The sequence below is a fragment of the Dendrobates tinctorius genome, unplaced genomic scaffold (genome assembly GCF_039654945.1).
Source record: "Dendrobates tinctorius isolate UK_male_01 unplaced genomic scaffold, ASM3965494v1 ptg000246l, whole genome shotgun sequence".
In the NCBI taxonomy this organism is placed as follows: Eukaryota; Metazoa; Chordata; class Amphibia; order Anura; family Dendrobatidae; genus Dendrobates; species Dendrobates tinctorius.
Window position 1 is genome coordinate 7,530,599 of NW_027361913.1, and position 26,790 is coordinate 7,557,388.

The following is a 26,790-nucleotide window of genomic DNA, read 5'->3' on the forward strand; positions in this document are numbered from 1 at the left end:
CATACATACTACATACATAAAACATGTTACAGACATACAACATACATACTACATACAATACATTCATACAAAACATACATATAGACATACAGTACATATAACATAGAGTACATACACACCATCACTTGTCACTTTGATCCCCGAAGCCAGTGTCATCTTTAAAAAATATTAAAATAACAAACAACCGATATACTCCCTGATCCGCAGAAATCCACGAGTGTGCCACGACGATCTCCCATGGAGAACAGCAGCATCAGCTGATGCCACCGCTCTCTAGGGGCCCCAGGAATGCAATGACGGGAGGTAGGTGTCCTTCCGCACTGTATTCCTCCGCCACTGTAAAAAAAAATAGTCCCTAGTCTCACTTTTGGCATTTCTGCGTGAGAAAGTTCCCAGGCAGTTTTTGCCATAAAATGAGACCAGTGAACTATAGTAACCTCTCAGTGATGCACTGCAGGAGATCGTTGTGGGACACTCGTGGATTTCTGCAGATCAGGGAGTATATTGCTTGTTTGTTATTTTATTATTTTTTACAGTGAGATGACACTGGCTTCGGGGATCAAAGTGACAAATGATGGTGAGTATGTACTCTATGTTTTATGTACTGTATGTCTATATGTATGTATGTATTGTATGAATATATTGTATGTAGTATGTCTGTATGTATGTTGTATGAATGTAGTATATATGTAGTATGTATGTAGTATGTATGTATGTTGTATGAAGGTAGTATATATGTAGTATGTATGTATGTATGTATGTTGTATGAATGTAGTATATATGTAGTATGTAGTATGTATGTATGTTGTATGAATGCAGTATATATGTAGTATGTATGTATGCTGTAGGAATGTTGTATATATGTAGTATGTATGTTTTTTTTTTGTTTGTTTTTACATTCAACACATTAGCCAGATGATGGGACTACTACTGTCCCATCATTGGCTAATGTGTCAATCACTGTCATTGTAGCAGGCATAGCCCGATGGGACTTGTAGTCCCATCGGACGATGCCTGCATACACACACAACCCCCGGCAGGCCCGCACAGACCCCCAGCAGCCCGCACACACCCCCGGCAGGCCCGTACAGACCCCCGGCAGGCCCGCACAGACCCCCGGCAGCCCGCACAGACCCCCGGCAGGCCCGCACAGACCCCCGGCAGCCCGCACAGACCCCCGGCAGGCCCGCACAGACCCCCGGCAGCCCGCACAGACCCCCGGCAGGCCCGTACAGACCCCCGGCAGCCCACACAGACCCCCGGCAGGCCCGCACAGACCCCAGGCAGGCTCGCACAGACCCCTGGCAGGCCCGCACAGACCCCCCAGCAGCCCGCACAGACCCCCCAGCAGCCCGCACAGACCCCCCAGCAGCCCGCACAGACCCCAGGCAGGCTCGCACAGACCCCCGGCAGGCCCGCACAGACCGCGCATCATGATGCGCACAGACCGCGCATCATGATGACATAATTTCAGTAGCCAATCACAGCCACAACACTGGCTCATTGCATTATGGGAACTTCCGATTCCGGTATCCGATATTGTAAAAATATCGGTACTCGGTATCGGAATTCCGATACAGAGAATATCGGCCGATACCCAATATTTGCAGTATCAGAATGCTCAACACTATTCAGGACTTTATACAAACATTTACTAGCTTGCAAATGTGCTCTAGCGACGCGGTCATATTACTGAGCATTAGAATATCGTTATGTAAACAGAGGGTCTGGCAATAATGACTACTCTACACAAGGAAGGAAACAAAACTATGGATTGGAGCTTATTAGTGTTAACAACTGGTTGAAATCTTCACTATCCTCACCATTCTTGTCTATAAATATAATAAATGTAATAAATTATATCTTGCTTATTTTTCAATAGCTGTACACTTAGCTCCATCTAGAGAACTAGAGATGAATGTTTTTAATAAAGTTTTAAGCAGAAAATTTCTGCCTATAGTAGTTTACTCTATTAAAAGGAAAGTCATGGGTTGGGATATTGATGATCTTTCTTTTGGATGGGTCACCAATATCAAAATTGGGGTAGGGGTCTTACTAATAGCTCCAGACATAGACAGTAACTGAATCCAGAACTGCTCAGCTCCCTTCACTGCTTAGTGGCCTTTGCCAAGAACTGCAGCTCAGCTCTTATTCAGTTCAATTGAATATGTCTAACTTCTCTGGAAATCCTTTCCCTACTTATTGCTGCAATCTCTTGTGCGGGTGGGCTAGTTTCCTCTATTCAGGACAACCGCTACATGATTGCAGCTATGCCTGGTACTTAAATGCTCCTCTGTGGCCCTATGTAAGTTCTAGTGTGGCACCTGAGAGGGTCCAGTCATCACAGAGGTACTGCTCCTCATTCAGAGGTGTGGTATCCCACGCTCAGGTAAGGAGGAAGCACCACCCAGGACTCTAAGACTCGCACCCAACACACACCAGTTCAGTCAGAGCATCTGGGTGTACCCTTAGGGAGGATGGCCTCATCCCAGGCTGGCTAGGAAAGGGTGTTGGGGAATGAGTGGGGAAGGTAGCAAAAATGGGAGGAGCTTAAGGAAGGCACAGTTGGTGGGAGGGGTTAGTGCTCCGGTAAGTAGATTATTCTGGAAAGAGTCAGTCAGTCAGAGGGGAGTGAGAGAAGGAGTGAGGGCTGACAGAGTCTGAGGAGAGTTAGTGAGAACACGAGGAGACAGAGGAGAGCAGTAGGCGTAGCTGGAATTGACTAAGGCCCGGACCAAGTCCCCTGGCCCTAGTGGGTGTTGCACTAGCATGTCACATTTTAATACATGCTTGCTTATCATACTTCTAGCTATTTTAGAGCGTACATTCTTTTAACTCACTTTTTTCTCTTTTCTGTGCCTTTAGTGAGTCTTACCCTTACTAAAGGGAAAATTTTTTCGTGCTCTAGGGGACTTGAGGACACATGCCAGGATAATCCTATGCTTACTAATAACATCTGACTCACCTGTGGCCTAGTGCAAATTTAAAGGGAGTCTGTCACCTACAAAATGCATTTTCAATGTGCTGTAAGGTGGTTTAGGAGTCTTAAACTTCCTATTAAAAACCATACTAGCATTTTTACCTGTTACTGGTGTAGTGCCTGAGAAAATATCTTTTAATTGAAATGCAAATAATGGGCTATGGTTCACTTATAGTGTGGGTAAGCGATGTCCCACCAATAGTGGCACACCATGTTGCCACTATGGGACCCTCTGAGCCTTGTGACTCAGTGCAAACACCACCACTGCCTGTCCAGCCCCGAATCGCACTTTCAACTGTTGCTGATACAGTTGAACATAATGATGGAAGAGAGAGCTGTGAGTTCCCTTTCCCATTATTCTCCTGTGCATCTTAGCTCTGCTGTCTCAGTGCAGCAGGTGCAATAATATCACTACATGGTGCTGACTCTGCAGTGCTGTGCAGAGTTTCATAACACACGCTATGGAGACTGAGGAAGTGGGGGAATGAGGAGAGGTGAGTATTTTTTAAAATTAATGAGCACATTGTGGGGGCCATTATTCTGTTTGGAAAGCTATGAGGGGGCTATTATACTGTTTGGAGGACTTGTGGGGTTCATTATACTGTGTAGGGGGTTGTTTGGGGGACATCATGTTGTTTTGAGGGTTTTGTTGGGGTTATTGTACTGTGGAGGGATGCTAATAATACTGTGTGAAGGACCATTACACTGTATGCATAGCTGTGTGGGAGCCATTATATTGTGTGTAGGGCTGTGTAATGGACACAGTTGGGGCATCATATTGTGTTTGGGTCACCATACCTTACACGTAGGGGGTATACCTTGCATCATACTGTGCGTGTGAAGGTTACTGTGGTGGAATTAACTGTGAGTCTATCACACTGGTTTAGGGAAACATTTTTGCTGGCATCATACTTCATGGGGGCAATGAAAGGGGAATCTAGAGACTTCAAAGGGAGGATAATTACTTTGAAAGGGTTGCAAAGTTGGGAGATATGCTCTTCTGTGACCCTACTGAATATTGTAATTTTTTTGTAGAGGGGACTTTTTCTATGAGGTCTCATGATTTCTATGTATGCCCGTGGATTGGACAAAACTTTGGTGTACAGTTACTCCTACTCATTTGCATATTCAAGACCTTCCCTCCCTTCGATTGACTGTGCTCAATTCCTAGACCAATCACTGTCTGAATGCTGCCTGTGTGTATGCATTTTAACTGACATTGCCTGTCCCCAGCCGAGCAGGCATATTTGCCGGACATGTTATCCTCTCTCACGGAACCACAAGAACAAACTTGCGAACTTGTCTTTTTGTTTGAACAATCCTGAGAAAAGGAGTTTGAAAATAGTGAGGTTTGGAAAAATTACTTGTTAGAAGTGCCTTTTTTATGGATATTCCCATTTGTGGGCAAATCATAAATGTCAAGTATTTTTCATTATAAATGATTGAAGGATGTAAGACTACAGCAAGTCACATTATTTAAGCACTGTTGGAGTTTCCAGTCAATCTTTATAGGGCCAAATAGGAAGTTAAGTGAAAACAACATTCACGAATGACAACTCCCAGTAGTCACGTGAATAAAAATATCAGCCATATGTAGAGAAGTGAAGAAAAGCACAAAAAGTGCTTAGTGGAATGCCCCGCAGGGCCAGGGGAACTCGATACCGGGCCTTTCAGGCTCTTTTAAGGGGGAAGTGTCATGGTGGTGATGGTGACCCCGTCCGTGGCCCTGGGTGTCCAATAAAGAAGATGGAAGTTTAAATGAGGGGAAAGATGGTGGGATAATTAATTGGGAAAAGGGGAATCGTGACGCCACCCGTGGTACTCGGCTAGGGTAGCCGACGCTGCGATGCAGATCCACTGGGACGGTGTTAAAGCAGCTAAGATGTTGAAGCTCTCCGGGCAGTGTATGGCAGGCGGGTTGTAAATGACACCAAGGACACAGTTGGGTGCAGTTTCAAGGTCTTTACTCACAGTTCCTGCATGCGGTAGCCCACTTGGTACTGTGTCCTCCGAGGGAGGGGTCCGGCAAACCCCCAGGTAGATCAAGAACACCTTTTCAAGGCTCATCTTTGTGTTCACCTTTCTAGGTCATGTTGACTCTCTCTCTGCACTGATCTCCTTATTCTCCTGTCCTATGCCTTCAGAAGCAGCATCCCCAATCCAGCAGCCTTGGACCTTGCTTGGCGACATGGGTCAGGCCCCAGGGTCTTTTACTTCCACCTCTGCCTTTTTGAGGAATGCTCGTGGATTTGGCTGTCACACTACAGTCACTACAGACTCCGCCTTACTAGTTGAGCCTTGTTTGGTATACTACGCTAGGCTTAGGGGCCGGCTCCCTCTCTCTGGCCTGGTCCTTCCTTTCCAGGATTCGGGCCCCACGGTTGGCTTTCGCACTACTCGTGCCCCTAGGACCCCTTCCTTCTCTTAGGAGCTTTCTTCCTTTTTTAAGGTATCTCTCTGACTCTACTCCCTCCACGTTCATTCTGCTGTCCTGCCACCGACTGACTGGATCTTCCAGAAAGATCCTTTACCTCAGGCTTAACTCCGCCCACTCACTCCTCTGATTGGCTGTTCTAAAATCACTCCACTTTCTAAGCTCCTCCCCTTCTACCTACCTTCTCCACTAACTCCCCAACACCCTTTCCTAGCCAGTCTGGGATGAGGCCATCTTTCCGAAGGGTACACCCAGCTGCCCTGACTAAACTATTGTGTGTTGGGTGCGAGTGTTAGAAATCCTGGGTGGTGATCCCTCCTTTCCTGAGCGTGAGATACCACACCTCTGGATGAGGTGCAGTACCTTTGTGGTGATTGGACCCTCAGGGGCGCCACACTTAGCATTGGTAAAAATATTTTAAGGCTCTTAAGCCCCCATTACACATAGCGATAGCGCTAGCAATATCGCTGTAACGTCACCGACTTTGTGACGTAGCAGTGATATTGCTAGCGATATCACTATGCCTGATACTTACCTCCGATCGGCTCCCCTGCTGCTCATCGCTGGTCGCGCGAGAAGGTCCTGGATCATTTCTCGTCGGCCACTTCCTGCTGGGCTTCCTGTGGCGCCGACGAGCGACGCGTGGACGCGGGCGGGAGGACGTCAGGATCGCTGCGTCTGACAGGTAAGTAGCGACCCCCGACCGCTGCTATGTCGCTGGTGAGATCTGCCTGTGTGGCAGCTCACTAGCGACCACTTAGCAATGCACCAGCGATCCATATCTTGTCGGGATCGCTGGTGCATCGCTAAGTGTAACGGTACCCTTAGAAACAAACACATATTATGCAAATCACAATAAATATCTAAGTCTTTAAGATAATAATAAATATGTAACCAGATATTTTTGCAATTCAGAAATTTTGCAAACTAAAGGTTATCTTGGCTTTTATTTTCTGTTACAGTCTCATAGTACCACTTAGAAAAGGTAACAAAGCATTAAATGTAAGTCTTTCTTGAGCAGGCATGTTACAGTGGATGAACTGCTCAAAGTCATCTCTACTTATTCCATGTTACAGAAGATACAGAAGCAAGAAACAAATTAAAAGTTAATTGGTCGCTTGTTATGAAGTGTTGCTTTAATAAACTGTGACTCAAATTGTCTTTCTTTAAAACAATTTCAATCGGCTTTTTCAAAGCTTTAAAGGGCTTAAGTTTTTAATTGAACGATTAGGCCATGAGGATTTTAATTGCCAGATATGAAGGCATCAGAATTTGCAAGTACAGTCACCGTCTGATCGTCTTTTAATTTCCTACAAATTGCATTTTCATGCTGAACTGCTGCATAACATATACTGCCTGAGTTGATAATTCTGGCTACATTCTCATACAGGCATGCAGCAGTAAACGATGCGCACTGACCGTTTTATTGTAGATAGTTTGATTCGCTTTAGTTGCCATTATTCTCAGCAGTGCGAGTCCTGTTTACACAGAACGATGCACCATCAAGATTGATGGTCTTTGGAACGGCGGAAAAGATCATTTCCCCTTTGAATGTGAATTTTGCCTGTTTCTCACTAAATCTGCATCCTCTTTACATCGAAAGATTAACAAAGTTCTTTTTCAATGTAAATGCCGTTTTGGAGTATGAAAATGGGACATTTTAACTGGTGCTCCAGATGCCCACAGAAGAATATTTTTTTAATAGCTATGTTCCGAAACCTATATACATATATCAGAGCAAGGAGTTATAGTCTTTCTATCTGTAATTTATAGGCCACTCTAGTCTTGCAGATTACAAAGCTAATGATCACACACTGTATGTATATAATACAGAAGAGTTGAGCAAAACGGGTCGAAAAAATTCAAAAGTCGCCGACTTTCGCCAAAGTCGGGTTTCATGAAATGAAACCCGACCTTAGCGTGAGGTCGGCCACGAGGTCGGCGACCATCACGCCAAAGTCGCGTTTCAAAAGATGATTTCAGCCAATCAGGAAGAACGGACACTGTGGGCAACATGATGACATAGGCAGTGGTTACCACCATGTTTGTGAAGGGCATGCAAGTGATTGGCTTGCTTTGTGTGGCGTCACAGGGGGTATAAAAGGGCGTGCACGCCGACCGCCATGTTACTTATGCTGATCTCAGAATAGGGAGAGCTGCTGCTGATGATGATTCTGTAGGGAGAGCGTTAGGCAGGGAAGAAGATACCAAAAACTACTTCTGCTGCTAGCGATTTTGCCTGTACAACACACTAGTTACTGTGCAGTGTAAGGAGAGGCTATATTTTGGTGCATCAGCTCTGTTGGTTATTAGGCTGCCTTTTAAGGCTCCCTGATAGCTGCATTGCTGTTTTCACACTACTGAGCAAACTTCTTTTTTCAAAGCAATCCAAATTTTATTGTTTTGTCCTGGTGAGTTACTGAGCGGTCATTTTTCACACACCATACAGCGGTGTACGCTCCTCACACAGTACTGTGTACCGGCTGGTATCACAGCCAAATTGAAGCTACGTATGTACATGTGTGACTCTGTAAGGAAAAGCCGAGGAGTTTGTCTGTTCTTACAGACCTACACTCTAAGGAGATTCCAATTCTGCCCAATTCTATATACACCTTGTAGTTAGTCATACACTAGGCAATTTCTGCCTGTCACATTGCGGTGTAATCTGTCCCGGGCCTGAGACAATAGTTCAGCATCCTCCAATCTACAGTGAGACTCAAATTCTCACCAATACTCTATACAGCTTCTGTCTTCTCATACTCCAGCCAATTTCTGCCTGTCACATTGCGGTGTAATCACTACTGGGCCTGAGACAATAGTTCAGCATCCTCCAATCTACAGTGAGATTCAAATTCTCACCAATACTATATACAGCTTCTGCCTTCTCATACGCCTGCCAATTTCTGCCTGTCACCTTGCGGTGTAATCTCTACTGGGCCTGAGACAATAGTTCAGCGTCCTCCAATCTACAGTGAGATTCAAATTCTCACCAATACTCTATAGACCCTTTACCTTGTTTTACAGTACCATATAGCTGTTGTTATTTTGGGTACCTTTTTCAAAAAAAAGAAGAAGTATGGTGGAAGAGGCCGTGGAAGTGGGCGGGGGTTGCCAGCTGGTCCTGATGGTGGTGTTGGTGGTGGTGCTTCTGCTGGTTGTGGCAAAAGCACAATAGCACCTAAGGCAGGAGGTGGTGAGCCGGCGTCATTGTCTGGCTCCACAAGGCCTCGTAGGCTCCCTTTTCTGGGAGTAGGTAAACCGCTTTTAAAGCCGGTGCTTCAGGAACAAGTGTTGGCTTACATTGCTGACACAGCCTCCAGCTCTATCGCCTCCTCTTCTGAAGTTTCAAAAAATAAAAGCACTGCGTCGTCAGTGGAGGCTCCTGGTCTGGAACAACACCTTTCCTTGTGTCTTTCACCCCTACCAAAAGTGAAGGATGCGGCAGGCCACAATGTTATGATTGAGTCACCGTAGGAGGCAGACACAAAAATAGAAGCTCCGTCCAGAAAACCAGAGAAGTTGGCAACTATCAGATTGCAGATCCCTGAACCTATCAACACAACTAGCAGTAGCCGTGGGGGGTTCCTACGGTGCCCTAGACCCCTCGATCACAGCCGGAGCACTAAATAGCCTAAAGACAGAAAAGGAAATCTAAACTGCCCCAGAGCAGACCCCAAAGTAAAAGGCAGCCCCCAACATATAATGACGGTGAAGCAAGATGAAAAAACACTCACACAGGTAGAAAGATAGGCTGAGCAAACGATGGGGCCCAAGCTAACTAAACAGAACAGGAAAGGAAGGTTGCTGTCTGCAATCTGCCAAAACCCTATCAAAGATATAAGCCAACAAGCTGATATGGAAAAAGACCCTGAAGCAGCTAGGCTTCAAAAACTAAATCAGCACTCAGGTATTTTCAGAAGACAGAGCTAAAGGAATTCAGCTCACCCCAGCAGGGAATGGCAGAAATCCAGAAAAACAAAGCAAAACAAAGTTAAAGCACAAATGCAAAAAGCCGATCAGAAAACTTAGCTTTAGAAGAGCAGGAATTCAGACTGGTCTCCAAGGATCCCACAGAGAAATCACCCACTGGGCAGAAGGGCGTTGGCAGCCTTATATCCAGTCAGTAACTCCACTCAGCCAGTCATCATCATTAGGCTCAGGTGTTTGATAATCAGGCTCACTACCTTTCTTTACCAGAAGAGGGAGTTCCTTGGGCCTCAGTAGTGAAGGGGAAGATGAACTCACAACACCACACTACAGTTTACTCCATGGAGCTCTTTTATCATACCATGCCTGGTTTATCAAGTCAAATCGTGAATTCCCCAGTCCAAGATGAATCTGACATGGAGTGCACTGATGCACAGCCACTGCTAGATTTATCTGCTGGTACATTCACTCAGAGCACTACATTGTCCTCGCAGTGTACTGAGTCAGAATCTGACCCTGATGAAACTCAGGTGCCCCTTCCCGCATACTATACCACCAAACACGGTGACACAGAGGAAGGTGCACATGACATTGAAGAGGAGGTGATGGATGACCCAGTTGTTGACCCAGATTGGCATCCATTGGGGGAAGAGGGTGCCGCCGCCTAGTTCAGAAGAGGAGGAGGAGTATCCGTAGCAGGCATCGACATCGCAACAGCTGTTATCTGGCAGGCCCAGAGCAGTCCAAAAACGGGTTACAAAAGTCAAAAGAGTTGCAGGACAGCTTGGCCAGACAGTCAAAATAGCACAGCGTGCAAGGCCTCAAAGTGTCTTCCATAGTAGGAAGAGTGCAGTGTGGCACTTTTTTGAACAAAATCCTAATGATCAGGCAAAGGTTATCTGTAAGAAGTGCCCAAAGATTTTTAGCCAAGGGAAAAATCTGAGAAATTTGAATACCAGTTGCATGCTTAGACATTTAACCACCATGCACTTGCAAGCGTGGATGGACTAACAAACCTCATGTACCAAATGTGCAACTGCTCCCAAAGAAGGTAGTCAGCAACGCTACATTGTTTCCACCACAGTAAGCCTACCGGTTAGCACACCACCAGCAGCAAATGTTGATGTGTCGTCGCAAGGCCAAAGCAGTCAGGGAATCACAATGTTATATCAACGAAAGACTGAATCTAGGCCATCAGAAAGAACACCAACTACATCACCATCATCAACCCTCTCTCAGTCCGTCACGTCCACCACTAGTTCCAAAAATATGCAGCTCTCAAGTCCAGCTCACCTTACAAGAGACTATGAGTAGGACAAGAAAGTACTCATCCTCTCATCCGCGTACACTGGGTTTGAACACCCACATTGCCAAACTAATCTCATTAGAGAAGATGCCCTACCGGTTGGTTGAAAGCGCAGCTTTCCGCGAACTCATGGCCTATGCAGTACCACGCTATGACCTACCCAGTCACCACTTCTTTTCTCGCAAAGCTATCTCAGCCCTCCACTTTCATGTGAAAGACCGCATTGTCCATGCAATCAAGCAATCAGTGAGTGGAAAGGTGCACCTCACAACTGATGCATGGTCCAGTAGGCATGGCCAGGGCTGTTACGTGTCTATCACTGCGCACTGGGTTAATGTGGTGGATGCAGGGTCCACAGGGGACAGCGGTGGTGGGACAGTGCTGCCTAGCCCATGGTATAGGAAACAGTTGACTGTAGGCGTTCGACCCTCCTCCTCCTCCAGAAGCGAAAGCTCATCCACTGAGCGCAGTCGCACGAGCACTCCATCCGCAGCTGCCAGTGTTGCACACGAGGTGTCCCACTATCGATCAGCTAGTGGAAATCAGCAGGCTGTGTTGCAGATGATGTGTTTGGGTGACAGACACACCGCGGAGGTACTGGCCGACTACTTTCAGCGACAAACTGAGTCATGGCTGGGCAGTCTACATCTTGAGGCAGGCAAGGTAGTTAGTGATAACGGCCGGAATTTTGTGGCAGCCATAGCCCTTACAAAACTCAGACACATACCTTGCTTAGCTCACACCTTGAACCTGGTGGTGCAGTGCTTCCTCAATAATTATCTGGAGTTAACAGGCCTGCTCCATAATGTTCAAAGACTGTGCTTGCACATCCGCCGGTCGCCGATACACTCCAGTCGTATGCAGAAGCTGCAGCGATTGCTCCACATTCCCAAGCACCACCTAATTATCGACATTGCAACAAGGTGGACCTCCGCCCTGCACATGGTTGAGCGGCTGTGCGAACAGAGGCAGGCCATAAAGCATTTGTGGGAGGATACACGGGCAGGCACTTTGAGGGCAGACATGGAGTTGACAGGTGTGCAGTGGTCGAAGCTGAAAGACCTCTGTAAAGTCCTTCAGTGTTTTGAGGAATGCACACGGCTGGTAAGCGCAGACGATGCCATCATAAGCATGAGCATCCCACTTATGTGTCTGCTCATGCAAACTTTGACGCACATTAAGGAGCAGGTGTCTGCAGCCGAGGTAGATGAGGAGGAAGAGGAGGAGGGAAGCCTTGATGACAGTCAGCCATTGTCTACTCCGGGACCTCTCCTGGATGAGGTGGAGGAAGAAGAAGAAGAAGAGGAGGAGGAGGAGGAGGAGGAGGAGGAGGAGGAGGAGGATGGGGATGATTATTTAGGGGAGGAGGATGCTTCTCATGGGGCAAGAGAAAATGTTGGCGTGGCAAGGTCTGGTACAGGGTTTGTGCGTGACTGGAGGGATGTGGATTTGCCAGAAAGTGCTCCTCCACCCAGCACTCGCAGTGCATCACTGACACCGGGAACATTGGCCCACATGTCAGATTATGCCTTGCAGATCCTAAAAAGGGACCCCCGCACTGCCAAAATGATGAACGATGACGACTACTGGTTGGCCAGCATCCTGGATCCACGCTATAAAGGCAAATTCCAAAACATAATGCCACAGGAGAACCTTGACCTAATATTGGCTAACAAACAAGCAACTCTGGTAAACTGGTTGGTTGAGGCATTCCCAGGACACAGCAGTGCTGATGGTTCTCACATGAGCCGTAGGGGCCGGGGGCAGCTTGGAAGAGGTGTTCGTGGTGCACACATCAGAAGTGGCGTTGGAGACAAGGGTTTCATGACCATGTTGTGGACTGATTTTCCAAGTCCCACTCACACGACTGGTAACACTGCATCAATTGAAAGTGACAGGAGACAGCACTTGTCAACTATGGATACAAGCTACTTCTCGTCCAATATCGATGTTCTCCCTCACAGGTCATTCCCATTTGACTATTGGGCCGCTAAACTGGACACCTGGCCTGAATTGGCACAATATGCCTTATAGGAGCTCGCTTGCCCAGCTGCAAGTGTGCTATCAGAAAGAGTCTTCAGTGCAGCTGGATTAATCCTGACAGAAAAAAGGACCCGTCTGTCGACCCAAAATGTGGATGATCTAACCTTCATTAAAATGAACCATGCATTGGTTTCCAAGGATTTTGTCCTACCTTACCCTGATGACACATAGGTTGCCAGTAAAATGGCTTGCTTTGGTCTTCCTCTTCCTCTGACTTGACCAATTTCGCCTTTAGCAGCAGCTGAATGTCCCAGATCAACATATGCCATTTTGTAAACCTCACTAACTGGGCTTCCTCCCCCCCATGGCTGGGGTCACCACCTAGCACACACAACCGTGCGAGTGCTGTTGCCCTAGACAGGTGGGTAGGCCGTCTCTTGGGCGCGGGCACTGGCACAGGGTCCCTCATAGTGCAATCAAGTGTCTCTGACGGTGGGTGTGCACACCCGCCGTCAGACACACCGCCGTACTATGAGGGGCCCAGTGCCAGTACCGACACCCAAGAGTGTGCCCCCTTGCTTGGGCAGGGCCCCAGCATTTGCAATGTTTACCTCTCCCTGATCCTCCACTGTGTAGTCTGGGCTGTCAAATCCTTCACTGGGACTGCCACTACAAATTTGTTGAACAGATAGATGATGGTTAAGACGTAGCTATGCCCTGTTCCGCTGGCCGTGCTCTAGCTTCAGATGATCAATGGCTTCCATTTCTTATGGACGTTGACTCACAATGACATGCAGTGGTGGTTTATCATCAGCTTTCACAGTTTTCCTACTCACAAACGTGTGACATTCCGACGCACATTTTTAAATGTGCCCTCTCGTGCCAATCCCATAGAATCGCCTACGGCCTGTGGCTTCTGTCTTTTGCACTGCAAAGTTACGTGACAGATCATGATAGGCAGTGAGCAACATGTTTACATCTCTCCCTGTGATAAAAATTTGATGGAGATGAGTAACGCTGATGGGATCAACGGTACTGCGATACAGCAACACTTTCTTCACAAAGTTATGTTTTCGCTGTCTCCACACACAAATTAATTGAGGGTCAGCATCGCCTCTGAGAATTGTGACGGAAGTTTTTCCCTTGATTATTAATTCCTAGATTTCTGCAGTCACTAGACTTTATGTCAGTAATTGTATGCATCTCATTTCCTATTGCAGAGAGGCTGGACTGTCTTACTGAGACAGAAATATATATGAAGATTTAAAAATACCACTAAAACATCAAAAACATTTCCTTTTTTCTACTTTTTAGATTGTTGTCTAATCCATACTGAGAACACAGAGATTTTAAATGTTTAAACTATGCTATATATACCTGCTATCCAGTGATAATGTACCCTTTCTCACCTTTGTCCAATCACGTCTAATCCATACTGGGCCTGAGACCGTCTGAGCCTGCCTCCTGATCTATAGACATAGGTTTTTAATGTGTAAACTATGCTACATATATATGTGTTATCCGGTGAAACTGTACCCTTTATCAACTTTCTACAATGTTGTCAAATCCATACTTGGCCTGAGAACGGCTGCCGAGCTGTTAAGCAAGCTACAGCACCTGTGGTTTGGACACGTAATTTTTTCATTTTGTCAGGAATGCCGGTTAGGCCTAATTCCGTAATTGCGGTTGACCTGCACTTACTGGGAAATCATCGTTCGCGGGGAATAATTGGAATCCCAGATCCCCATCACTAACAGTGTTCAGCGGGTTATCAGCACCTGTAAGCGACAAAAGCTGGTTCTTTCAGTGTAGTGCGCATGCAGCCCCGGACATGTAAGGGCATGATAGACCTGTTATTGCTCGATCTCGTGTGCCAGAGCCTCGCGTATCTCTCTAGTAAGCTTGACGCGTACCGCGGGGCATGCCGGAGTCTCCATCGTTAACGGAATAAAGCTGAGAAATCGCTAGCACAACTACAAACGGACATACCACACCACACACAGAATCGACAAAGCTTGCAATCTGTCCATCTTTTCTGTAGCTTGTATGGTTGTGGTTTCCCAGGTGGAGTCCAATTAAGCCACAGGCTCCACTCCTGGTGGTGCCCTTTTGGACATTCCCTTAAGGTTCAGCTTTGCAATCATACAGCCCCCGGAAACCAAACACTTTGCCTTCATGGACGCAGTTTGGAGGTTCGTGGGAATAACGCCGCCCCATCGGCAGTTGGCATAATTTATTGGTGGGAAGTCTGACGGTATATGATCGTGTTCGATTTCAGAATTTTTTTTTTTTGCTTTGTATTTTACATTTTTATTCCAGCCTTTCTTGACTACATAAGAGCATAACAAGCCTATATCTGTGTCTCCTCCACCTCCTCCTTTTACTCCTCCACCTCTTTTCTAAATGTAGTTGCCCTTTTCCAAATGTTATTTTTGTCTTCTGAGCATTTTGTCTGCTTTGGGAATCTTTTAAAGGTGTTTTGTAATTGTTTTCTATGTGTTTGCATGTGTTTGTGTTTGCCTGCCATTGTTTTCAATGGGGTTCCACGGTGTTCTTCGAACGTTCGACGAACATTCGACGAACTTGCCTCCTGTGCGACGAACCAAAACACTAGCGGGGTGGCTCAACACTACTCCTGATATATAGAAGTACATTGTTAATGTTTAAACTATGCTATATATACCTGGTATCTGGTGATACTGTACCCTTTCTGCCAGGAAGTCCTCCTCCAACCAACACTCTAAGTGTATCATTGACACCTGGAACATTGTCCCACATGTGTGATTATTTCTTGCGGATCTTCTTGTTATATTGTGGTGTGATCCATCCTGAGCGTGTGAGTGTCTATTAGTTACTCCAGCAATTTAGATGTATATTTAAAAATTACCCCAACACTGTATGCAGCTCTACGCTTGTGATACATTACCCATTTACTGCTTGTTATATTCTGGTCTAATCCAAACTGACCAAGTGAGAGTTATTTTCTGACTGTGGAAATAAATATTGAAATTGACAACAATGACACCTACACTGTGTACAGCTGCACTCTTGAGATCCATTAGCGTTTTACGGCTTTCTAGATTGTGTTGTAATCCAATACTGAGCCTGAGAGTGTCTGTGTGTGCCTCCTCAAATATCTATGGAGATTTAGAATGTTTAAACTATACTATATATACCTGCTATCTGATGATACTGTACACTTTGTCTAAATTTTATATTCTTGTTTAATTCATACTGAGCCTGTGAGCATCTCTGTGTGACTGATGGAATATATAGGGAGATTGACAATTATCCTTTGATTGAATAGAGCTGTACGCTTCTGATACAGTGCCATATATCTGATGTTATTTTGGGTCTATTTTCTGCAAAATTTTGAAGTTTGGTGCAAGAGGCCGCGGACGTGGGTGTGGGGGGGCCAGCTGGTGCATCTGCTGGTAGTGGCAAAAGCACAATAGCAGCTAAGGCAGGAGGTGTTGAGCCTGCGTCATGGTCTGGCTCCGGAACGCCTGGAAGGCTACCTTTTCTGGGAGTAGGTTAACCGCTTTTAAAGGCGGAGCATGAGGAACTGGTTTTGGCTTACATTGCCAAAACAGACTCCAGCAAATATGCCCTCCTCTTCTGAAGTTTCAAAAAATGCAAGCACTGAGTCATTAAGTGATGGCTCCTGGTCAGGAAGAACCCCTTTCCTTGTGTCCTTCACCCCCACCAAAAGTGAATGATGCAGCAGGCCACACTTCACATTAGTCCATGTAGCTCTTTCTATCATACCATGCCTGGGTTATCAAGTCAAATCGTGAATTCCCAAGTCCAAGATGAATCAGACATGGAGTGTGGGTGGCCAGCCAGGGCAGTGGGGTTAATCGGTACCGGGCCAGTGTCTCACAGGGATGTGTCATGGTGGTGGTGACCTGTTCCGTGGCCCTGAGCGTCCATGCAAAGGTGTGAATTACGTTTATAGGTGAATGATACGTGACACCACCTGTGGTTTCTGATTAGATTGACCAGCGCTGCAGTGTCGCTTCTCTGGGACAGATGTTGTGGTGCAACTAAGATGTAGAAGCACTGCACAGGTAGGGCCGTAGTCGCAGGGCAGATGAAAGAGTTGGTAGATGGTGTGCAGTGCAGGATGTAGCAGAGTCATGCGCAGGAGAAAGATGACAGACACAGTCATGCAGTTCCTTTACCTGTACTTGGTAAGTGCCGTCCAGGACCCAGAGTACAGATGGAGAAGGAGTTGGTCAGCCTGGAAGCCAATTTCAAATTCTCTTTCTGCAGATAGGTAGTGTGGCCTCTGTTCTAGTGCTTATCTGAGGTACTCGCAGTGCTGAGTTCAATGAAGTTCCCCCTGTTGACTCTCTTTTGGAACTTTCTCGTATGGCAGGCAGCCGTAGCCTTTTCCTTCTGGCTCCCACATGTCGATGCTGGGGCCTCCGAGCCTTAGTTGGGTACAGAGCATTTACAGCTGCTATTTCCTCCGCTTTCTGCTGCAGGAACGTCAGTGTCCCTACAAACTTGGAGACCGGATATCCGAACCATGCGCTCCAGCTAGGAGTGAGCCTTAACTCTGCTCATCCTCCAGCTCCCTTTCTCATGTCCACACACTTCCCCTTCCCTGTACAGAGTGCCCTAACTTACCTCCTCCCGACCATAGAAAGCAGCTCCTCAGCAGTCAGGTTCAGAGGTCTCCCTGCTGGCCTGGAGTGGGAAATGTGTTGTGTGTTGGTTGAACTGCTAGAGAGATCCTTCGTTGCTCCCAAGCATGACATCACACTCCCTAGGAGGAAGGTATTGCCACTGTGGGGACCGTACTCCTGGGGACGCCAAAAGTGCACTGATGCCCAGCCACTGCTAGATGATTCTGCTGGTACATTGACCCAGACCACTAAATTCCCCTCACACTCTACACAGCCAGAATCTGGCCCTTAGGAAATTCAGGTTCCCCTTCTAGCATACTATACCACCTTACAAGGTGACAAAGAGGAAGGTGCAGATGAAAGTGCAGGTTCCTTGAGCAGGTGTTGGGGGCATACTCATGGGCGACGGCACTGGCACAGGGCCCCTCATAGTATGCAAAAGTGTCTCTGCCGGTGGCCCTCCCACCCGCCGTCAGACACACCGTCACACACCGCCGTACTATGAGGTGCCTTGTGCCAGCGCCATCGCCAATGAGTGGGCCTCCCTGCTTGCTCCGCATCACAGCACTTGCAAATTTGAAACACTTACCTCTCCCTGCTCCACCGCCATGACGTCTTCCTCGTGTCCTGACAGTGATATTCTGATCAGAGAGCGCAATGACATCACGTCTGTACGCCCTCTGCCTAAACAGCCAAGTGCAGTGAGATGGAAGATGGGGACGATGAGGAGTCCAGACTAGTACAGGTATTCCCTAGCGAAGAGACTTATTTAATTGTTTTCAATGTTGGGACAGCAATTTTTGGGGAGCACTATACTCTGGAGGATGATATATGGGGCCCACCATCACTGGAGCATTCCAAAGGTGGACATCAGACACTGGAGCAGCATTTACAGGGCCCATTATACACTGGAGCATTTGAAATGGGGCCCATTATATATGGAGCATTATTTGGGCCCATAAAATAGTGGAGTTTCATCCATGGGGACCAACATATACTGTAGCATTATGTGGAGCTCATCATATACTGTTTCAAACATTATATGGGACCAATGATTCTGTATGGAGAAATATATGGTCCTCATTACTCTGTATAGCGCACTATGCAGTGCCCATAATACTGTATGGAGTAATATACTGTCCGTTTTTGGAGCTATTGGAGAATTTAAAATCGATATCAGTCATGAGATGTAAAAAGTGAAGTATTTTTCATTGTACTATACCGCTATTTCTCTACTGTATCGGAGCATCATGAGTTGTGGTATGTGTTAAAGGGGCGCTATTTGGCCCAGGGCACATGAAAACCTGGAGCCAGTCCTACCCCTCCACAACTTTAGCCAAATAACCCCCAGTTTTCAGTGCGTAACTATTATTATTATTAAGTAAATTAAGGTTGACAAGCTTCAGTAATAAAAATTGATGTTTTTGCCATTCAAATGGGCACTGTAGGTGTGTTTAATGTCCTCCACTCCCTGCCGACTTTGCTTCCCCATTGACTTCCATTGGGTTTTGTGTTTCAGTCGGCCTTCGACTTTTCACGATAATCGGCCGATTTCGTTCGACCCGACTTTTGAGAAAGTCGGGTTTCATGAAACCCGACTCGACCTGAAAAAAGGCAAAGTCGCTCATCTCTATAATACAGTGGAAAGAAAAAAGTCTGCACACCCCTGTTAAATTGCTTAGTTTTGCCATGCAAAAAAATCATACAAAGAAGAAGAATTTCAGAACTTTTTTCCATTTTTAATCCCTTTTCGGCATAAGCAGTACATGTACAGTCAAAAGCGGGTAAATGGATCATACTCACCTGGCAGATAATGGCTGTGTAAGGGACATACAGGTGCTTCTCGCAAAAAGTGAAACTAATCTAATATATAAAGCTCAATGTTGGTATGTGTGTGTGTGTGTGTGTGTGTGTGTGTGTGTGTGTGTGTGTGTGTGTGTATGTATGTATGTATGTCCGGGATTGGCATCCGCACCGTCGCAGCTACAGCCACAAAATTTGGCACAGTCACACGTCTGGACCCCTAGAGCGTCATAGGCTATGTTGTGAGGCAAAATTTTAACCCCACATATTCCAATTCACCAAACAATTTTACCCCTATCTTCATAATGGGGAAAAGTGTATGTATGTATTGGCATCTGCACCGTCGTAGCTACAGCCACAAATTTTTGCACAGTCACATGTCTGGACTCCGAGAGCGTCATAGGCTATGTTGTTAGATGAAATTTTAACCCCGCGTGTTCCAATTCACCAAACAATTTTGCCCCTATCTACATAATGGGGCAAAAGTATATGTATGTATTGGCATCTGCACCGTCGTAGCTACAGCCACAAAATTTTGCACAGTCACACGTCTGGACTCCAAGAGCGTCATAGGCTATGTTGTGAGGCAAAATTTTTACCCCGCACGTTCCAATTCACCAAACAATTTTGCCCCTATTTACATAATGGGGAAAAAGTGAAAGGAAAAGTGTTGGAGGCAAATTGACAGCTGCCAGATGTGAACAAGGGGAACAAGGGGGCTTTGCCCGCATTTGGGCAAAGCATACTGCGCGTGCGTTAGTCAAGAATGCTTAACGACGTGCAACAAATGGCGGAGACCTACTCCTATTCCTCAAAAAACTGCTGATGGCGGCCAAGGATGGGGAGGCGGCACACATCGGGAACACCGCCCATTGGACCGGACTGACCTCGTTTTCATCGCCCGCCAAAAGTAGGTGACAGATTCCCTTTAAAGAATGAGATCGATGGCGCCAAAGAGCATATACCGTACAGTTGCTAAGTGGGGCCCTGACATGGGATACTCACCACACACGGGGATATGAACACACACACAAAATGCACCACACACTACCACGTGCTTCAACACAAATACCACCCTCAGCACACATTTCACCACACATACACCAACCTCACCACATAAAAGTCGAAACACAAAAGTCACCTCTCAAAACTCGCCACGCTGTCCCAGAGCTGTGTAAAAGATGAAAAATGAGCTGTGATTGGTTGCTGGCAGCAACAGTTTTCTTTGTAGACAGTTGTGGTAACTGAGGCCTATCATTCTTATCATTTCTATGGTGTTATCGTCCTTCTGTAAAGCTTGAAATAACACAATTTATTACCATGCCAACTCACACCACCCTCTGACACAGACTGCAGGGGGAGCCCAGTATCACACAGGATAGTATTAGATACACGGCTCAGCAGTCAGTATCACACAGGATAGGATTAGATACACAGCTCAGCAGTCAGTATCACAAAGGAGAGGATTAGACACATGGCTCAGCAGGCACTATCATACAGGATAGGATTAGATACACAGCTCAGTAGTCAGTATCACACAGGATAGGATTAGATACACAGCTCAGCAGTCAGTATCACACAGGATAGGAATAGATATACGGCTCAGCAGACAGTATCACACAGGATAGGATTAGATACGCAGCTCAGCACACAGTATCACACAGAATAGTATTAGATACACGGCTCAGCAGACAGTATCACACAGGATAGGATTAGATGCACGGTTTTTCTGTGCAATATAATCATTATAATTTGTTATAACTAACCACAGTTGGTTACTATGCCCAGGCAACGCCAGGCTCTTCAGCTAGTATATTATATAGAGTCATTACAAACAGAGTGAACTATTTCACATGTTTATTTCTATTCATGTTGATGATTATGGCTTACAGGTAATGAAAACCCAAAACAAAAATCATTATCTAAGTAAATTAGAATAATTAACAAAAAACACCTGCAAAGGCTTCCTAAGTGTTTAAAAAAGTCCCTTAGTCTGTATCAGTAGGCTCCACAATCATGGGGAAGACTGCTGACTTGACAGATGTCCAGAAGGCAGTCATTGACACACTCCACAAGGAGAGTAAGCCAGAAAAGGTCATTGCTAACGAAAATGGCTGTTCACAGAGTGCTGTATCCAAGCATATTAATGGAAATTTAAGTGGAAGGAAAAAGTGTGGTAGAAAAAGGTGCACAAGCAATCGGGAAAACGGTAGCCTTGAAAGGATTGTTAAGAAAAGGACATTGAAAAATGTGGGGGAGATTCACAAGGATAGGAATTAACGTGTGGATATATAACTTAACCTTTAATGGTTTCTTTAAAAAGACACATACATATAAAGGAAAACCCAAGTGTAGGGGAACAAAAAACCCACATAGAAAAGTGAGGAAGAATTGATTAAAATAATCTATTCTGAGGTCTACCAGACATACTACAGTAAATATACGGCCTCTTGTCAGAATAATGTGACAAAAGTTTATAGAGATGTAATGTCTTACACACTATAATATATTGTCAAGCTGTATCACATCCTACTTCATTATCTTCAAATATAGTCAACATACTGAGACACCGATATAGCACACCATCCTTATTAATCTGTGTCATAAAGAGCAATTCACATATCATTCTTGTTATACCAGCAAAACCATATATGTGGCAATAACCCACTCATGGTGCTGTCAAGCACAATCTATACATCACTCACTGATATTTGTTAGAGGCCATCAAATAAATAGAAATAGCTAATAGCAGCAAAAGGAGGTTAAGATCATCATAAAGCACCGTCAGATATACAAAGAAACGGAATCATGCTACCCCATCTACAGATGAGCGTTCCCTATTAACATTATCAGTTCAATGACGGTTTTGATGACCAAAAACATTAGTACTCTGTGCAACTTCACCATATGTCAGTGAATTGCCCATTCATGTAATATGGATTAGATCTCACCCATTTATGGAGGAAACTCTTGCAGCTGCACTATATGGCAGAGGTCCCCAAAAAACACGGGTAATATACTAAAGGAACAGAAAAGCGCAATAGAGTCTTATCCGAGTTAATATCAAAAAGTAAAACAAATTTACTCACCTATTTGCAGGGGAGATCAAGCACATAGGATTCCTAGTCAGCTGCTGCACGTCCAAAGGTCAAACCGAGTGACCGCCATTACATCAATTCTTATGGAAATAATTTATGGACTTCCATGCACTGCTTGACAAAATACAAGATCCCAATTATGGTGAAAGATTAATCATTTATTCCCAATGTGTTTCGAAGTAAGGGCTACTTCTTCCTCAGGGGAGGGCAGAATAAATGATTAATCTTTCACCATAATTGGGATCCGGTATTTTGTCAAGCAGCGCATGGAAGTCCATAAATTATTTCCATAAGAACTGACAAAAAACACGGGTGGCACTTCATAGCCTCAGTCATACATAGCATCTCCCAACGTGTTTCGTCCTCATTATGACTCATCGGCGGAGTTGAGAAAGAAATAAGGCTTTTATATCCACATGCTAATTCCTATTCTCAATTTTTGGATATTTCATTCCGCTACTAATAGAGATTCACAAGGAGTGGACTGCTGATGGAGTCATTACTTCAAGAACCACTGCACACAGACGTATCCAAGACATGGGCTACAAGTGTCGCATTCCTTGTATCAAGCCACTCATGACCAATAGACAACTCCAGAAGTGTCTTACTTGGGCCAAGGAGAAAAAGAACTGGACTGTTGCTCAGTGGTTCAAGGTGTTGTTTTCAAATGAAAGTAAATTTGATTTCATTTGGAAATCAAAATCCCAGAGTCTGGAGGAAGAGTGCAGAGGCCACAAATCAAGCTGCTTGAGGTCAAGTGTTAAGTTTCCACATCACTGATGGTTTGGGGAGTCATTTCATCTGCAGGTGTAGATCCACTGTGTTTTATGAAGACCAAAGTCAGCGCAGCCATCTACCAGGACATTTTAGAGCACTTCATGCTTCCCTCTGCCGACAAGCTTTCTCCACAAGGACTTGGCATCTATTGACACTGCCAAAAGTACCAATACCTGGTTTACAATAACACTATCACTGTGCTTGACTGGCAAGCAAACTTGCCTGACCTTAACCCCATAGAAAATGTAAGGGGCATTGTCAAGAGGATGATGAGAGACACCAGACCCAACAATGCAGATAATCAGAAGGCTGCTATCAATGTAACCTGGGCTTCCATAACACCTCAGCAGTGCCACAGGTTGATTGCCTCCATGCCACTCTGCATTGATGCAGTAATTGATGCAAAACGAGCCCCAACCAAGTATTGAGTGCATTTACTGAACATAAATTTCAATAGGGCAACATTTCGGATTTTACAATCATTTATCAAGCTAGTGTTATAAAGTATTCTAATTTACTGAGATAATGATTTTTGGGTTTTCATTGGCTGTAAGCCATAATCATCAACATTAACAGATAAACAATTGAAATAGATCACTCTGTTTGTAACAACTCTATATAATATATGAGTTTCACTTTTTGTATTGTTGAGCTGAAATTAACTTTTTGATGATATTCTAAAAGTGAGAAGCACCTGTGTTACTTGGAAGAGGATGGCTATAAAATGTTCGGACTGGATGGGGAGCGCGGCTGATCACAGCCGGGTGTCAGCTGACACCTGGCACTATGTGCCAGGAGTGGTCATGGACCGCTCCCAGCACTTTAACCCCCCGGTACACTGCAATCAAACATGATCGCAGCATTCTGGTGGCATAGGGAAGCATTGTGCAGGGAGAGGGCTCCCTCCGTGTTTCCCTGAGGCCCTCAGAACAACATGATGTGATAGCGTTGTTCCAAGGGCCTCCTTCCTGCAGGCCCCCAGATCCAAAATGTCTGCAGGGTCCATCCGGGTCCTGCAGAAAGGTGGCTTGTCAGTGACTGATCAGAGCAGGTATCGGCAAGCCTCCTGCACTGCCTGTCAGATCGCTGATCTGACACAGTGGTGTGCAAAGTGTCAGATCAGCAATCTGACACTAACTAGTGATGTCCCACCCTGGCACAAAGTAAAAAAGTTTTTTAAAAAAAATGAACATGTGTAAAAATATTTTTTAAAAATTCCTAAATAAAGAAAAAAATAAAATAAATATTGTTCCTAACATGAAGTGGAATAACAAGCAATCATAAATAAACTTGGTACCGCTGAAAACGTCATCTTGTCCCGCAAAATATGAACTGCATACAGTGTCATCAGTGAAAAAATAAAAAAGTTATAGCTCGCAGAATAAAGCGATGCAAAAATAATTATTTATAATATAAAATAGTTTTTATTGTATAAAAGCGCCAAAACATAAAAAAATGCAAATGGGGGTATCGCTGTAATCATACTGACCAGAAGAATAAAACTGCTATATCAATTTTACCACAGGCGGAACGGTACCGTATTTTTCGGACTATAAGTCGCACCGGACCATAAGACGCACCCCTATTTTCTGAAGGAAAATAGGGAAAAAAATAATAATGTGTCAAATGGGGGTCCGTCTTACAGTCCGAATTCAGCTTACCTGGGAAGGGATCCAGCACAGGGGGAGAAGTAGTCACAGGGGTCATTCAGTGGTCCAGGCTCGTGCGGTGGTGGCGGCTCTGTGCTGGGGCAGGTGCGCTGGGGCTGGGGCGGGTGGGCTGTGGCATGTGGGCTGGGGCAGGGGCAGCTGTGCTGGGGCAGGGGCAGCTGTGGCAGGGGCAGCTGTGCAGGGGCAGGGGCAGCTGTGCTGGGGCAAGGGCAGCTGGGGCAGGGGCAGCTGTGCTGGGGTAGGGGCAGCTGTGCTGGGGCAGGTGGGCTGGGGCAGCTGCGCTGGGGCAGCTGTGCTGGGGCAGGGGCAGCTGTGGCAGGGGCAGCTGTGCTGGGGCAGCTGTGCTGGGGCAGGTGGGCTCTGCGGTGGTGGCAGCGGGCGGCGCTCTGCGGTGCGGTGGTGGCAGCGGGCTGTGCTCCGGTGTAGGGGCGGCGGCTCCGCCGGCGTTTCTTCACAGCCCGGAGGCCCCCCGCACACCCCTTGCTGGGCGCCGCCATGTTGCAGTGGCCTCCGGGTGCATGGACGCCTGCAAGATGGCCGCCGGTCTGGGGACGGCGCATGTGCAGCTTCAGATCTCGTGCCGAGATCTTGGGGGACGAGATTCAAATCTCGGCAACGAGATCTCGTCCCCCGAGATCTCGGCACGAGATCTGAAACTGCGCATGCGCCGTCCCCGGACCGGCGGCCATCTTGCAGGCGTCCATGCTCCCGGAGGCCACCGCAACATGGCGGCGCCCAGCAAGGGGTGTGCGGGGGGCCTCCGGGCTGCGAAGAAACGCCGGCGGAGCCGCCGCCCCTGCACCGGAGCACAGCCCGCTGCCACCACCGCACCGCAGAGCGCCACCCGCTGCCATCACCGCACCGCAGAGCCTTGCCCGCTGCCACCAGCGCACCAGGTACCGTGCATTGCGACCATAAGACGCACCCCCCACTTTCCTCCAAAATTTTTGGGGAAAAAAGTGCGTCTTATGGTCCGAAAAATACGGTATAAACGACCCACAAAGAAATTCATGAATTGCTGGTTTCTGTTCATTATGCTTCCCAAAAATTGTAATAAAAAGCGATCAAAACATGTAATGTGTCCGAAAATGGTACCAATACAAATGTCAACTCGTCCCGCAAAAAATAAGACCTCACATAAGACTCTGTGGGCCAAATTATGGAAAAATTATAGCTCTCAAAATGAGGTGATGCAAAAACTAAAGGGGGCTAAAGTTAGGGTTAGGGTTGGGGCTAAAATTAGGGTTAGAGTTGGAGCTAAAGTTAGGGTTAGGGTTGGGGCTAGGATTAGGGTTGGGATTATAGTTAGAGTTAGGGTTGAGGCTAAAGTTAGGATTAAGGTTGGGTCTAAAGTTAGGGTTAGGGTTTGTGGGGAAAAACTATTGGGCAAATGGCAGAGCTCAGATGAGAAGGAGCATCATTTGACTTTTTGAACACAAACTGGCTAGAATCAAGAGCAGATGCCATGTCTCATTTAGAGAGCCTACGACGTGCCTAAACAATAGAAAATCCTCACAAGTGACCCTATTTTGGAACCTAGACCCCTAAGGAAACTTATCTAAGTGTGTAGTGAGCAACTTTTAACCCTCAGGTGCATCACAGAAATTTATAACGTTGAGCTGTGAAAATAAAAAAATCACATTTTTGTCCACGAAAATATTTTTTAGCCCCAACTTTTTTATTTTTATAAGGTTACTAGGAGAAAATAGACCCGAAAAATTGTTGTGTAATGTCTCCTGAGTACTCCTATACCACATATGTGGTGGAAAACGACTGTTTGGCAGCACAGAAAATTTGCTCATCTCTAGTAATAGCCCTTATGCAGCACTGGGTGCAGCAATTCCCACACAATTTTCCCATTCACCCCCAAGCCAGAACAGGGGGGCATTCAGAGGGGTCAATCTGGGTGTCCATCCATTTGTAGACCCTAAATCTGTGGATGTACCCTGAGGTTCTCTTGCACAGCTGGTATAGTTTAATTCCATACCTGGTCTTCTTACTGGGCAAGTATTGTCAAAATTTTATTCTCCCTTTGAAATGAACAAGAGATTCAACTATAGAGATATCCCTTTGGGGGATGTATGCCTCAGCAAATTTTCTGCTGAAGTGTTCAACTACTGGCCGAATTTTATATAGACGATCAAAGTTAGGATCACCTTAGGGAGGACACTGCATATT